A 15,892-nucleotide genomic window follows, 5' to 3' on the forward strand; every position below is an offset into this window, starting at 1 on the left:
CCTCCCTGCCGCGTGTGACGCCCGGGTAATTAAGCTACAGTAACCATCTACTAATGATGCCACGTCACCTCGATTACTGTTGCTAATCTCGTGTTAGTTTAGGACCGATCCAAATTCAAATTTAAGATCAAGTCGAACAGTTAAAGTTTTCAAAAGTGAAAACTAAAATGTTGTAAATGTTTTAAATAAATCCTGGGTAATAATGGTGGAGAAACCTAAATTTAATAAAATGTTTAAGTGTTCAAAATAATTAAAACTATGGGTTAAATAATAAAACAAATGCCTTTGAAATTTTATTAAATATTAAACTATTTTAATTGGGATGAAAAGTAATGTGGCAGTAGTTTATTTAAAAGTACCAATTTAGGTGTTAGTGATAATTTTTACTAAAACTAAAATAAAATGTAACTAAAATAAAACAGAAAAGAAATCAATAACAAGGGAAGAATAAAAACAGTAAAACAAAGCTAACTAAAATAAAGAGAAAAGGAACCCCCAACCCCCGGGCCAACTGGCCCAGCTGGCCAAGGCCCAACCGGCCAGCCCAACCGGCCCCTCAGTCCCCATAACACCCCCACCGATGGGAAACCCTAGCCCATCGCACCCACGCCCTCCCACTCGCTCCCCACGTCCCTCCTCCCCTCTCCCCCGATCCAGATCTGGATCGGGGATGAAACCCCCCTCGACGTCATTCCCCATCGCGCCCGACCCCTTGCCGCATCGGAGCCCCACCTCGCCCGCACGACCGCGTCTGGGGAACCGTCGCCTGCTGCCGTCCCCAGCGCTGTCGTCGACCACCGCCGCCGCTCGAGGACCCGAAGCCGCCTGATGATGCCCCGCCGTCGTCACGTCCCCGTCCTCCTCCCCGCCGGACTGCGCCCGCCTCCCCGACGTCGTGACGACGCCTCGTCCCCGTCCTCCTCCATAACGGTCGCCCCCGAGCCTCGCCGCCCCGCTTCTCTCCAACACTGGTGAGGCCACCTCCGGCCTACACTCCTTCCTTCCCCACGCCATCCCGCTCCGGTCGTCGCTTCCCTGCCACTGGCTTCGCCCCGACCGCCCCGCGCCTCGCAGGCCGCGCACTGCTCGTGCGCCCGCCCAGGGCCTCGCCGCCGTCGCTTGCTACTCGCCCGGCTGAGTGCGGCGCGCCCCCGCAACCGTCCATGTGCCTTCGCCCGCCCCCACTGCCCGTCGCGGCCATCCCTTTGCTGCCTCCGCTGGCCGCCGACACCGGCGTATGCCGTGCGTGCCCAGCGCCCCTCGGGTGTGCGCCCGATCGGGCAGCGCTCGTTCACCCGCGCCCGTTTGGCCCTATGGGCCAATGACATGTGGGGCTCGGCCCCTGGAACGTTTAAAAAAATAATAAATATAAATATTAATTAAGTAACTAATCAATCATGTTTAATTAACTTAATTAATTACGTTTAATTAACCTAATCAATTAACTAAACTAGTTAAACATGTTTAGTTAGCATTAGTCAATGACAGGTGGGTCCCATTGGACCCACAGGCCAGGTTTGACTCTGGTCAGCTGGGTTTGACCTGCTGACGTCATGGTGATGTCATGCTGACATCACCTTTCATTGTTCTGGATAATGCTCAAATTAAATAATTAAATAAATTCTAAAAACGGTTTAAAACTTTAGAAAATCATATAAAATAAATCATAGCTCAGATGAAAATACTTTCTACATGAAAGTTGCTCAGAACGACGAGACGGATCCGGATACGCAGCCCGTTCGTCCGCCACACACTCCTAGCATAGCAAACAAGCAACTTTCCCCCTCCGGTTCATGTGTCCAAAAACGCGAAACACCGGGAATACTTTCCCGGATGTTTTCCCTCCTTTGTCGGTATCACCTACTACCGCGTTAGGGCACACCTAGCACCACGTATTGCCATGTTACGCTTTGTGATGCTTTGATTGCTCTGTTATTTATTGTGTTCCCTCTCCGTTACTTCTTTCCGATAGACCCCAAGACTGCTGGCAACCCCCCAGTTTGACTACGGTGTTGACGACCCCTTCTTGCCAGAGCAACCAGGCAAGCCCCCCCCCCCCTTGATCACTAGATATCACCTATTCTCCTCTATACTGCTTGCATTAGAGTAGTGTAGCATGTTACTGCTTTCCGTTAATCCTATTCTAATGCATAGCCTGACATTTTGCTACATCTGTTGATACCTTACCTGCAATCCTAAATACTTAGTATAGGATGCTAGTTTATCATCATTGGCCCTACATTCTTCTCAGTCTGCCTTGCTATACTATTGGGCCGTGATCACTCGGGAGGTGATCATGGGTATATACTATACATACATACATACTATACAGATGGTGACTAAAGTCGGGTCAGCTCGATGAGTACCCGCAAGTGATTCTGATGAGGGGGCTGAAAGGACAGGTGGCTCCATCCCGGTAGAGGTGGGCCTGGGTTCCCGACGGCCCCCGACTGTTACTTTGTGGCGGAGCGACAGGGCAGGTTGAGACCACCTAGGAGACAGGTGGGCCTGGCCCTGTTCGGCGTTAGTGGATACTTAACATGCTTAACGAGATCTTGGTATTTGATCTGAGTCTGGCTACTGGCCTATACGCACTAACCAACTACGCGGGAACAGTTATGGGCACTCGACGTCGTGGTATCAGCCGAAGCCTTCTTGACGTCAGCGACAGAGCGGCGCGCGCCGGATTGGACCGCGTAACGTGACTTCCTTTGTAATGGAGGTTGCTAGGTCTGCTTCCGGCCGCCCTCGCAACGTGCAGGTGTGCAATGGGCGATGGGCCCAGACCCCTGCGCGCATAGGATTTAGACCGGCGGGCTGACCTCTCTGTTGTGCCTAGGTGGGGCTGTGACGTGTTGATCTTCCGAGGCCGGGCATGACCCAGGAAAGTGTGTCCGGCCAAATGGGATCGAGCGTGTTGGGTTATGTGGTGCACCCCTGCAGGGAAGTTAATCTATTCGAATAGCCGTGATCTTCGGTAACAGGACGACTTGGAGTTGTACCTTGACCTTATGACAACTAGAACCAGATACTTAATAAAACACACCCTTCCAAGTGCCAGATACAACCCGGTGATCGCTCTCTAACAGGGCGACGAGGAGAGGATCGTCGGGTAGGGTTATGCTATGCGATGCTACTTGGAGGACTTCAATCTACTCTCTTCTACATGCTGCAAGACGGAGGCTGCCAGAAGCGTAGTCTTCGATAAGACTAGCTATCCCCCTCTTATTCTGGCATTCTGCAGTTCAGTCCACTGATATGGCCTCCTTACACATATACCCATGCATATGTAGTGTAGTTCCTTGCTTGCGAGTACTTTGGATGAGTACTCACGGTTGCTTTCTCCCCCCTTTTCCCCCTTTCCTTTCTTTCTGGTTGTCGCAACCAGATGCTGGAGTCCAGGAGCCAGATGCCACCGTCGACGACGACTCCTACTACACCAGAGGTGCCTACTACTACGTGCAGCCCGCTGACAACGACCAGGAGTAGTTAGGAGGATCCCAGGCAGGAGGCCTGCGCCTCTTTCGATCTGTATCCCAGTTTGTGCTAGCCTTCTTAAGGCAAACTTGTTTAACTTATGTCTGTACTCAGACATTGTTGCTTCCGCTGACTCGTCTATGATCGAGCACTTGTATTCGAGCCCTCGAGGCCCCTGGCTTGTATTATGATGCTTGTATGACTTATTTATATTTTAGAGTTGTGTTGTGATATCTTCCCGTGAGTCCCTGATCTTGATCGTACACATTTGCGTGCATGATTAGTGTACGATTGAATCGGGGGCGTCACACCGTGCTCCCTCGACATCCAAACCCTAGCGCCATGCGTACGTGAGGAGGGCGTTGAAGAGGATGCCGAGGTGGCTCGAGCCGCTTTAGGATTTCCTTCATCTGCATCCTTCATGTAAGGGAGGGTATACACCTTTTTTGATCTAAACTTGGTCGTGTATAAGATCGAGGAACGACTAATTTGGCTTCCAGCAAAGTATTTCTCTTTATATTTCTGTGATTTGATAATACAAACATATATACGCCCTCAAAAAATAATACAAACATACAAGGGTATCTAGATCCGTGAAAGCTCGTGTTTGACTATGTGTTTCTGCCTTCAATAAATTCACACATGCAATTCTTATAGATTGATTGAAACTGTTAAACTAAGTGGATGGAGAAAATGAGTTCGTTTCTCAAACAAAAAAACTGCCATTTAGCACTGCGTTAAGGTCCACTATTCTATACATGTGACAGATTTCAAGAATACTGAGGTTTGATATACATGTTTCATTGATGATAGCAGCCTCTTGCTTCTTTATTTTAGGTTCAATTTGAGTAAATATTGGTTGATCTCTTATGTAGGTACTCCCCTTGTCTCCACGATATGATCCTGAGTTTGAACTGTACCATTGTGTGACAAAATTCAAGTGCATAGATCCTGACCAAACAATGTTGGAATCTCAACTTCAGAAGGCTGTTGCAGCTCCCCTTGTGAATCCAGTGAATGTCTGGTCAATAAGCAAGAAGTTCTCCATGCTCCACTGGAAGCTACATCTGAAGATGAAGAGCAAACTGAAACAACGCTATGATCAGGTTAATGTTCGATCTTGTGTTAGACCCGGGACTAATTCGCTGGTGCACGTTAGTGTTGAGTGTCTAACTGGTCATATATCTCTCAGGAGTACTTATTTATTAATAGTTCAATGTGCCAGTAGACTTCTTGGATATAAGTTAGCACATATGTCGAGCTGTTACCCAACATTAGCCCTTCAGAATTGAAATACAATGCCAACAAACTATTTTTTTCCCTTTTGGTTAAACAAATCTCATTGTAAACCAACTAATTTTTTTCTTTTGATATTGAAATATTCATTCTTGTTTTTCTTGATACATGTTGATGCTCACTTCATTCTGCTAATTTTTTTCCTCACGAAGCCTTGCATGGATGTTGATGCCTATTTGTAGATATGTATTCACCATTCGTTTTCTTCTATAAAACTTCACTATTACTCCTACCTTTGTAGTCATCTGCTAAATTTTTAGTCAAAATAGTTTTTTGATAGTTGAAAATTTCTTTTTGATGGGCTACAAGAATGGAGGTTGTGTGGGAAGAGATTGTTGTTGCTGAAGGCCAACTATTGTTGTTCTGTTATGTTGATATTGAATACACAACTACTTACCCAAGCTCATCAAGCACAGACTACATTTTTTCTTCATAGTTCACTTCCCTTTGGTGTTTTGGCTCCTGGGAGCACATGCTCCCGGGTGAGCAGTAACGCAAAAAAAAAATGCTTCACATTTTTGCCTCCAAATTTACATGTAGCATTTGGATGTGACTAGCAACACATGAAAAAATTGTCTTGATTTTCTTGACATTTTAAAAATTATTTTTGGGCCCGGGAGCATGTGCTCCCAGGAGCCGAATTGAATTTCCGACTTCTCATCTTGATACATGATGATGTGCTATTTTTTTTGTTTTACTTATAATGATAGTAACATGTCATATCATTTAGAACACTGCCAAGTCATTCATTCAATTCAATGGGTACATTACTATTTTGCTTAGAGCGGCTGTTCCCCTACTTCATGGAGTTGTGGCACTCAATGGCGTTGGTTGAGACGATGACGTAAAAATAGAAAGAAGATTATGGAAAGTTGGACTCGTAAGAAAATAACCATATTACCATAGAAAGAAAAAAAATAGTGATTTTAACTGAGTACTTGAATATGTTATTCAAGATTCATAGAATAAGAAGGGTACTATTAGTCTGAAATGTGAATGTAGTAGCTTTTTTAGGAGCAAAACGAACCTTTTCTATAAAACAATTCATTTTAAATATTTTTCACTACTACTATCAGATTATCCTTTACATACAAGTGAATATTTGCATATGATTGTAACATTAGGCAATATGTGCGTTGTACGTGCACGCTTACTAGTCCATTCATATGACGAAAGTGCAACAGATGGCTGGATTAGCTATCGCCCAACTGTCGTCCTGATTGTGCGTTGTTTGCACAGCAATTTTGCTCCCGATAGCCCACTGTGTCGGTGACCATGGTTACTGGTGAGGTCGAAGGGGCAACCCAGGTGCAGCAGGTTAATGTGCAAGGGAGAGGTGTGTTAAGAGAAAAGTAAGACACAAATTCTGAGAATGTGTAACCTCGTAGATGGATTAGAAACTTGTTTCTTGGTGCATTTTTTTGTAATGATGATTGCACTAATCGCATCTATTTTGGACAGTACATATGTGCAATTTTCAGATCAAACTGGAGCGTTGAAACAGGTACAGTCTTTTGTGATTTTATATGTACTTTTGTGTACGTGCTTGTTGTTCATCACTGCAAAGAATTGATGTTCACTTGATTTATACCCTTTTTGTGAACTGAAGAAGATAAGTTCCCAACTTAACAACTTTGTTGCCATCATTTGGGGGCGGTCCTAGGGTTCCTCAAGTGACAAGACAAAGATGTGCCTGACGCCTGTCCTCCTTGATCTGGCCGGAGTGTCGGGTTCCAGAAGGCTCCGCCGGCGAACCCCCATGGGCGTGTTATGCCTGGAGATTGTTGGATCAGGTGGGATTCGGTCACGCCCACTGGTTATCTGGTAAGGAGGGAGCGGTGCGAAGCTCTGCTATCTGTTGCCATCATGGGATATGTTTAGTTCCATGGTGAAGTCAGGGGCGGTGAATGTCATGGAAGCCGAGATCGGAGGAGTAGTGATGGAGATTGGAGCCTTTGTGGCGATGAGGAACTTGTTTGGAGTTTCGGATTTCGTAGCAGGGGTATGTAGGTGGGGGAGACAACACAGATGGAGTTCAAAGTCTTACCTCTCAGGGGGTAAATCCAAGGTCTTACCTTAATTGGTTGTGTCTGACAATGGCCTTGTGGAAGGCATTGTTTTGAGAGCGGGGACTATTTTCAGGGTGAAAACCCAAGATCTACGATCGGGTGACGATGGTGCTTGTGCATTATTTCCTTCTTTGAGGCGTCTTTTTTTTAGAGTATGCCTAGGCGTACCGTAGCTTTATAGAAGACAGAATTACAAGTACAAGAACACTGTAACTCGCTGCGAACAACGAGCGTATCACGAACACCACACCCGGGCAAGTTCGAAGACAACCACCAACGACCCAACAAAAACTACAAAGCAGAAGAGCTTGTCCTAACTGAACACAACACCGCGTCTCGACCAATGCCAGGCACCTCCAAAGACCACCAGCTTCCGCAAAACTTTGCTCATCGACACACCATCCACCCTGAATGTCGGAGAGGATGTGACGAGTGGATGATGGGACTTGATCAGCTTCGAGGAACACACCATCTTGGACACACTGGCGCCGGTCGTACATTGCGTCGCCGAGAATCAATATAGGACCGCGGCGAACACCGGAGGAGAGCAACGAGGAACCAACCCGTGACTCCAAACACAATGCTCCCAACAGAGAAACGACGTCGAGGACGCCGCCATTGTGCCGATTCAATACCGAATCGAGGTTTAGCCCGGAGACAACCACCAACTCCAAGCGACGGAGAAAAATGTCGAATTTCCCTCGACGACGCCACCAAGGAGGGGTATGACACCCACGGGCGCCATCACGACGAACCACCGCCAGACCTTCGCAACACCTCACCGCCAAGAGCATCCGTCGAAAGCACTACGCCATGGCCAGAGAGGAGGTTGGCCGCGCTTGGAGAATCCCCGCCGCCACCGGCACTGCGGCCCACGCAGCGATGAGGGGGAGAAGGCATGGAGGAGGCCAGCGGGGGGAGGGGGATTTAGGGTGCCCCTCGTGCCGCCTCGAGAGAGGGACGCGGGTGTTGGGGGGAAGGGAGTCCACGGTGCAAATGTGAGCCATCGCTTTTGGAGAACTTGGACTCCATATGTTCTCTTGGTGGTGGTTGTACTGCTGCTGCAGGACTGGAACTCTGTAGTGGGGCTTTCTTTTTTTAGCTTCTTTTTTTTGGCTGTGTGCATCCACAATGCCATTAGGGTATTGCGTTGTTGTAGATGCTAGATGTAATTGGTATCTTCACGATATTAATATATTTTCTTTAAAAAAATTGGGTTTAAATTATGCTGACAACACAGTGAGTCATTTTTACAGTGGAATGATTGCCGGACTATTTTTTTGTACAAGCGAGTCCGGGTTAGAAGCTCAATGATAATGGTTGAATCTTGGTTTTTACATTTTTTCTAAATTCCCGTGGAAGCGCAATGATAATGGTTGAATCCTGATTTATTATAGTTTCCCTGAATTCCTTATCGTAAGGAGGCGAAATGCTTCGACCTCTATTTGGCTCGAGAGTGTTTGCAGTGTCTTCATGAATTATACTCCCTCCGTTTCTAAATATTTGTTTTTCTAGAAATTTCAACAAGTGACTACATGCGGAGCAAAATAAGTGAATCTACACTCTAAAATATAAGTGGTAGTCCATTTGAAATTTCTGAAAAGATAAATATTTAGAAACGAAGGGAGTATATGTGTTGTTTACTTGAGCGAGGGTACGAGTTTCCCGATGATCAGTTTTCACCACTTCCAAAGTTCCATCCTCATCCGTTTCGGAAAAAAAAAAGTTCCATCCTCATCATGGTTGGGCAAGAAACACATGATTTCAGGATTTTCGATCAATATTTTGTAAGGACTAACCACTCTATAATAGCTCCTTGCACTTTGGTAATCGAGTGCCATGACAACTAGAAGAAGAAGAAGAAGAAAAATAACAAGTCATCTACCGAATAACTAACATCGAAAATGGATGGCTGCTGTGTCGCGCGACTCAAGCCGCCGGTGTGGAACTGGAACATAATGTTCAGTCGTAGTATCATGTACGCTGGTTTGTCGTGAGTGGACAGCATCTTTGGGCATCTCCTAGTGTTTCATCAGGGGGAAAACGAAAAAGGACCGAAGTGTCGATCCATGCAGCACGACAAGATGGACCATACAATGAGCAACGGTAATGATCCACTTGTGAAAGGCTTGGACCCAGGAAAAAGGCCTGTGTTGATTCCTCCTGGCACTGGATACATGGATAAGGCGATAAGGCCCTAGGGGCATTATTGTAAGTAAACAAACAAGGTACTAGTAACGCAGTAGAATGGCACCTTCCAGGTCATCTTCAACCTAATAATTCGACCCTGGACAGCTGAAATGGCGCGGTGACGACGGTACCAGGTTTTGGGCTTTTGGAGCTCCAAGATTTCGGATAAGGAGGAGATTGGAAACCGTCACTCCGCACTTCAGTTGGACAACTAGGCAGAGTCCGTAGGGAGGGCGACACCAAGTTTTTCTCGCCTCTGAAAGCGTTGCGTGCTACTGGTAATAAAAGCCAGCGACTTACTTTTTGTTGCTTGAAAGAGATCGTAATTACTCCCTCCGTCCGGAAATACTTGTCTCAAAAATGCATAAAAATGGATGTATCTAGAACTAAAATATGTCTAGATGCATTCATTACTTCAACAAGTATTTCCGGACGGAGGGAGTATTTAGAAGACGCCTCCTGGATTTACTCTCTAAATTTCTCGCATTATTAATTCTCTGGTGCACCGTCTTAAAGCATCTACAATCCGACCTCTTAAACACGTCTCAAACGTCTGGACAGATTGTCCGTTGACTACTCGGTCAAAAAAAAAGACCCAACCGAAGCTCTTAAACCGCGGACAAACGCCCAGGTTGATCAGCACCCCTCATATTAAGCCTAAATGTAGGGCGGATAAGAGGCGGCCCGAACGCGTCCGCCACGTCAGCCCGGCCCACCGCTGGCCCAGCTCGGCCCCACAAAATCCCCCTTCGAAAAAAACCTAGCTCACTTCATTTCACACTCTGCTCCGCTCCCCAACGTTCCTATTTCCCCCAATTAGTCTAATCCCTAACCCCGGCGAGCATGTCCAGCACCAGCAGCCACTCCGACGGTAGCTCCGAAGACGAGGACGAGTTGGCGCTCCGTATCACGCTCGAACGCTCGCGGGTCGATACGGGCAGCAGCTCCGGGTCCGGTGCGACACCACCTGTCGCCCATCGCCAGCGCCGACCCTTCCCGCCACGCTTGCGGAACCGCGAGACCTGCCCAATCTGCTCTGCCTTCCTGACAGCCTCCTCCACCTCATGCCGCTGCTCCGCGCGGGCAGCGGTGGGTTCTACTGCCAGCTCCGCAGGCGTCACGGATGCGGACTCGGAGTCGGAGGCATGCGCCGCCCGCCGCGAGAGGCAGAGGGCAAGGGAGATGGGGACGGGTCCGACACGGCTGTGCAGTCCGCCCGTCGCTGCCACAGTGTAATGCCGGTGCCCGGCGAGGGGGGGCGTCTCCTCCAGTGGGTGTACCGTCGGTCACTTACCACGGCGGGGACGAACGCACGACAGCTCCTGAGGATCAACACCAAGCAGCTCCGGCTCGGCATTGAGCAATCCGAGCGGGAGGTGGCGGAGGTGGCAAGGGTGGCCAAGCTCAAACGCAAGCAAGACCACATTGTCCGGTGCTTGCAAGGCTACATTGTCATCTCCGATTCGTCCTCCTACGACGGGTCTGACTTTGACGGCTCCGACGTCGACCCACCTGCTCTCACAGACGCCTACAACAGCGCCGATGACTGGAAGGGCAAAGGGCCGACGAGGAAGTGGTGAAGCTCGCCCTCTCCTTTTATATAATCCAGTTCTAGTATGTAGTTACAATGTGACGGAACGTTGAACTGTGTGAATTATGCCCGTTTGGTGATCTTTTGGTGATGTTTATGTGAATTATGCCCGTTTGGTATTGGTTTATATATCCGTTTTCTGTCGATTTTGATCATTTACGTTGCATGGATTTGTATGGATATAGGGTGCCGGATATGAGATATGCGGGTGTGAAGGCACGGATTTAGGGAGTGTCCGGTCAGTGGTGATCGGATTTGTAAAGTCCGGCTGTAGATGCTCTTAGTGACACGCTGCTGCTATACCAGCGTGAAATCATGTTTTTCCTTGAAAATAATCAAATCTATCATAAAAGTTCACGGGAAGTACAAAGTATGCAAACATAATAAAATTTCATGGAGAATCCGAGACCACAGAATGACCATTACTGCCGCCACAACGAGTCGCCGACGCGCCGTTGTCGCCGCTCCCCTATTAGAACTAGCTTGACCTTATTGGGTAAGTTTTTGTCCATGTTCCCCAAAGAGACGACAAGAATTTATGCTGGAGCTTCGTCTATTACGTCCAGACGGACGTGTTTGAGGAGGATCCGAGCCTGAAAGACAAACTCAAAGAAGCGCCGCCATCCATCCGAGCATCGCACCTGTGAGGACTAAAGACTAATAATCGAAACGAAAGCATCGGGATTTCTCTCCCGCCATCGACCACCGGAGCAATCAAAGAGGAGGCGGGTTCACGGGCTCGACAATGAAGACTGAAGGGTAAGGTTTGCCATTACTTATAATACTCCCTCTGTTCACAAATATTAGAGGTTTTAGATATTTGAATATGGATTACATATACACTGAAATAACTGAATAAACACACTAAAATACCTCTACATACAAATCATAAAAAAGTTAGAGCATCTTATCTTATACTCTCTCTGTTTTTATTTAGTCCACGTATTAGCTTTAGTCAAAGTCAAAGTTTATAAATTTTGACCAAATTTATACAGAAAAATATTAACATATACAATAACAAATCAATACCATTATATTTGTTATTGAAGGTACTTTCACATCATATAGATTTTTTTATAGTAAATGTTTGTACTTTTTTCTATAAACTTGGTCATAGTTTATGAAGTTTGACTTTAATCAACTCTAATATGCAGTGCGCCAGCGGAACGCTCGGGCCGGTCGCTTTCGCCTCGCTGGCACTGTCGTGGTTCTAAGTCTGACAGTAGAATAGGGGGTAGGTATGGAGAGGCAAGATCCTAGCTATGGAGCAGTTGTGCACACAAGTGTTTTACGAGTTCAGGCCCTTCTCGGAGGAAGTAACAGTCCTACGTCTCGGAGCCCGGAGGCGGTCGACTGGATTATGTGTGAGAGAGTTACAGGGGTGCGAACCCTTCTACCAGTGGAGGGGGGTGGCTTATATAGAGGACGCCAAGACCCCAGCCAGCCCACGTAGCAGAGGGTTTAAAGTACATTAAGGTTTGGCGTTACTGGTAATGCTCTACATAAAGTGTCATCATGACCATTAAAACTACTTAATTACAGACCGTTTGGATACAGAGTAGATCTTGAACTCCTAATGGTCGAGTGAGTCTTCATAGTCGAGTGTCTTCAGGTTCGTCGAGTGTCTTCTAGTCCGTCGAGTGGAGTTCCTCTTGGTCGACTGGAAGACGGCTTATTCTAAAAGATGTCCTTGGGGAGGGTACCTTAGACAGGTTCATGACCCTACCCTAGGTACATGACTTCATCAGTAGCCCCCAAATGGATCGAGGTTTGAGTGAGGAAGGAGTTGGCAATCTTTCCGACCTGCTTTCTGGTGCTGTAAAGGTGTTTTGCCTTGGATCAATGACTTTCAAGTGAGGGTGTCAACTTTCGTTCAGTCGCCTTGATCCATTCTTTATATCTGTCGAGTGAACTTTATGAACTTGGGGATTTCCGAGCGACGGATCGCAGGAGATCTTCCGTCTAACAAGTTGCCCGGTGGTTAGCGGATTTAGTGGGATCCGAATTTTGGGAAGCGCGTGAAGCGTAGAAGACCGCGGTACTCGGATGGGATAAGGCAGGGACGCCTCGATTCTCGCGTCGCCTTTTTCGCCACGTATCGCTTGCGCGACTGTTTCAGGATTTGACATGATCGCCTGGGCCTACCTGTCGGCCACTCGGAAGTGACTCCATATAAGGAAACTGGCGGAGGTTTTTTGAACAGTGCCTCCTCATTTTCTCCTCCCTCGCCTCGAGATTCATCTGCTGCGCCCACCAACTGCCCGACGCCGCTGCTCCGTTCTGGCCTCGTCGACGACAATGGTGAAAGAGAAGACGGCGGCTTTGGAGCGGGCGAAGAAGGCGACGGCGGCGGCGAAGGTGAAGGGGAGAGCGACCAGTCAAGGGGGATCCTCGTCGTGGTCCCGTTTGCCGCAAGGTTGGATCCAGGGTGATTGGATCCGCTCGACCATTACCCAAAAGGATCTCGACGACCTGGCCGATGAAGGCCTGATTGCGCACGGGGCGGCGAGGCTCCCGGGGATGGAGTGGCAGCCACAGCCTCAGGAGGGTGAGTGTGTCCTCTTGGCGACTCATGTATATCGAGGATTCTCTCTGCCACCGCATCTTTTCTTTCGAGGGTTTCTGAATTTCTTTGGAGCTCAGCTTCACCACTTTACCCCCAATTCCATTGCCTATCTCTCCGCCTTTGTATCTTTGTGTGAAAACTTCTTGGGTTGTCGGCCACACTGGGGCCTCTTCAAACACACATTCACTTGTCATTCTCAGACGGTGAAAAATGCCAGCCCCAATGACGACAGAACTTAGGTAATCCAGATGTGTGGGGGTCTCGGGGTCCAGATGAGGAGTAAGAGCGCTTTCCCAGCTATGACCCTACCCGAGTCAGTCAGAGGGTGGCAGTCGACCTGGTTCTACTGCCAAGACCAGTCGACGCCAGGGCAGTCGACTGGGCTCCCTCCCTTCTCTATGAGTCGAGTGAACAAGCCATCCTCTCTAAAAGTAGTTCCGAAGGAGAAGGCTCGGGTTAAAATGTTGATGGATCAAGTATTCCAATTGATTCGCGACGGTGTGACTGGCATGGACCTTCTGGAGGTTTTCCTTCGGCGGCGCATCCAACCGCTCCAGTACCGGGGCCACCCGATGTGGTTGTACTCTGGTACTGAAGACACCAGTCAGGTCCACCCAGAGGAGGTCGATGATGCCACACTGGAGAGGTGGATGACTGCCATTACGGGGAACAAGGACAACCCTCGTGGAGCCAGGAGGATCCCGCCACTCGACCACTCTTATGAGGCGGACAAGGTACGACCACTTTTCTCCGATTGCTACGTCCGTTCTGTTTCGTCATAGATCAGTCGATTGACTTTTGTCTTGCTTGTTGTCTTTCAGGACACCACCGAGTTGTACTCGATGCCCAACGAGGCGCAAGCACAGGCCGAAGAGGAGGAAGGATGCGGAGGCGAAAGCCAAGAGGAGTGGGAGTTGGACGCCGATGAGGGTGATGAAGATGAAGGCTCTGATGAGGAGGAAGAGGAGGAGGAAGAGGAGGAGGAAGTTGCGCCTCCTTGTTCCGAAAGAAGGTCCAAGCTCGCCCACGACCCTGCGGCCGAACGTGGCAAGGGAGTCGTGCCTGCTGGGCAGTCGACGAAACGTCCTCGGACAACTTCACCGGCGCCGACTGAAAAGGCGTCGAAGCAACCCCGAGCGGCCCCGACAAAACCGGTGAAGGCCCTACCGAAGATGAGGATGGAGATTCCGACTGTTTCTGGGTAACGGCATAACTCATGTTTTTCATTCTCGGTCGACTCAATCATTGACCGACTGATATTTGAAATCACAGTGCTGCTACTTCTGAGACTTCAACCAGGCACGAGGATCAAGAAATGGAAGATGCTGCTACTTCTCATCCTGGTATGATCTGCGCGGTTTTGCTTTTGGTCGGTTGAATCTTTATTTTTGACTTTGAACTTCTTATGCAGCTCCACCTAGCGTTGTCATCAATCTCCCTGACGATGATGATGAAGCGCCACTGAGGCAGAGGAGGAGCAGGAAGGCAACTGTTGGCAAGGCTGCTCAGGTTGTGTCAGCACCTGGACCACAGATTCCAGAGGGGAGCAACGTTGCCCGGGCTACCATGTCCTTTGCGGAGCCGTTGACGGCTGCCCGCCCTTCGTCATCGAGTGCTGACCCGCCTTCTCTCTTCTCCACCTACCATGTCCCGGAGGACCAAGCAAGCGCTGCCAAGGAAGCCATACGCCAGACCAGGATTATGATGGAGCAGGTGAAGGCGATCCGAACCGCCAGCCAAGCAGCTTATGACGCGAGTTCAGCTCTCCAGAGTAATGTCCAGGTTAGTTAAACATTGACTGGAAATCTTGATGTTTGTCATGCACCCACTGGGTGTGTCAATTCTACGGTGGACTGCTGGCAGTTGACTGTAGTCTTTGTGTCTTGAGATTTCTCACTTTACTTGTTTCACTCGAGCATGGTCGAGTGGAACAATAAAACTGGTGGGGGCACGCTGAGTGCATCCACTGGGTGTAGTCCCCGAGACCGTGGTCGATTGCTGGCAATCGGCTATGGTCTGATTTTTTTTTGCTGACAGTTAACTGCTTCCGGTCGACTGATCGACTTTGAGTCTAGCTGATAGAACTAGTGGGGGCACGCTGAGTGTACCCACTGGGTGTAGTCCCCAAGACTACAGTTGAATGTTTAGATTCAGCTGTAGTCTTAGAAATACTACGATTTTTCTTTTAGTCACTCGGAAGTGATCTGTCGTTGATGTCTGTCGACTGAACTTTCGCAGAAATCTTGTGACCATGTTTCTCGTTATACCGAATTGGAGAACAAGCGTATCCAGCTTGAACTTGACCAGAAGCTTGTCCAAGAGAACTTTACGAAGTCGAAGGAAGAGGCAAAAGGTATGTTTGGTGAGAATCTTGACGACTGTCTTTGCTTCTTTCCTGTCTCCGAGTCTGATCTTATTGTGATTTTTGCAGAAAAACTGAGGGATGCTCTGAAGAAGAAGGATCTTGACCTCGCCGAGGCGCAGAAAGCGGCTTCGGACAAGACAAAACTTGCAGAAGAGAAGTTGGCTTCTGTTAACAAACTTGAAGAGGAAAACACTAATCTGAAAGCTGCTCTCGACGTGGCCAACCAAGAAGTCACTCGACTGAAGAACGCCAATATGGTCCTGAGCAACAAAGCCGGCAAACTGGCGGGAAAGAAGAATGACTTGGAGGTTTATCTGGGAGGACTCGCCAAGAAGCTA

Source organism: Triticum aestivum, chromosome 6B, assembly GCF_018294505.1.
Source record: "Triticum aestivum cultivar Chinese Spring chromosome 6B, IWGSC CS RefSeq v2.1, whole genome shotgun sequence".
NCBI lineage: Eukaryota > Viridiplantae > Streptophyta > Magnoliopsida > Poales > Poaceae > Triticum > Triticum aestivum.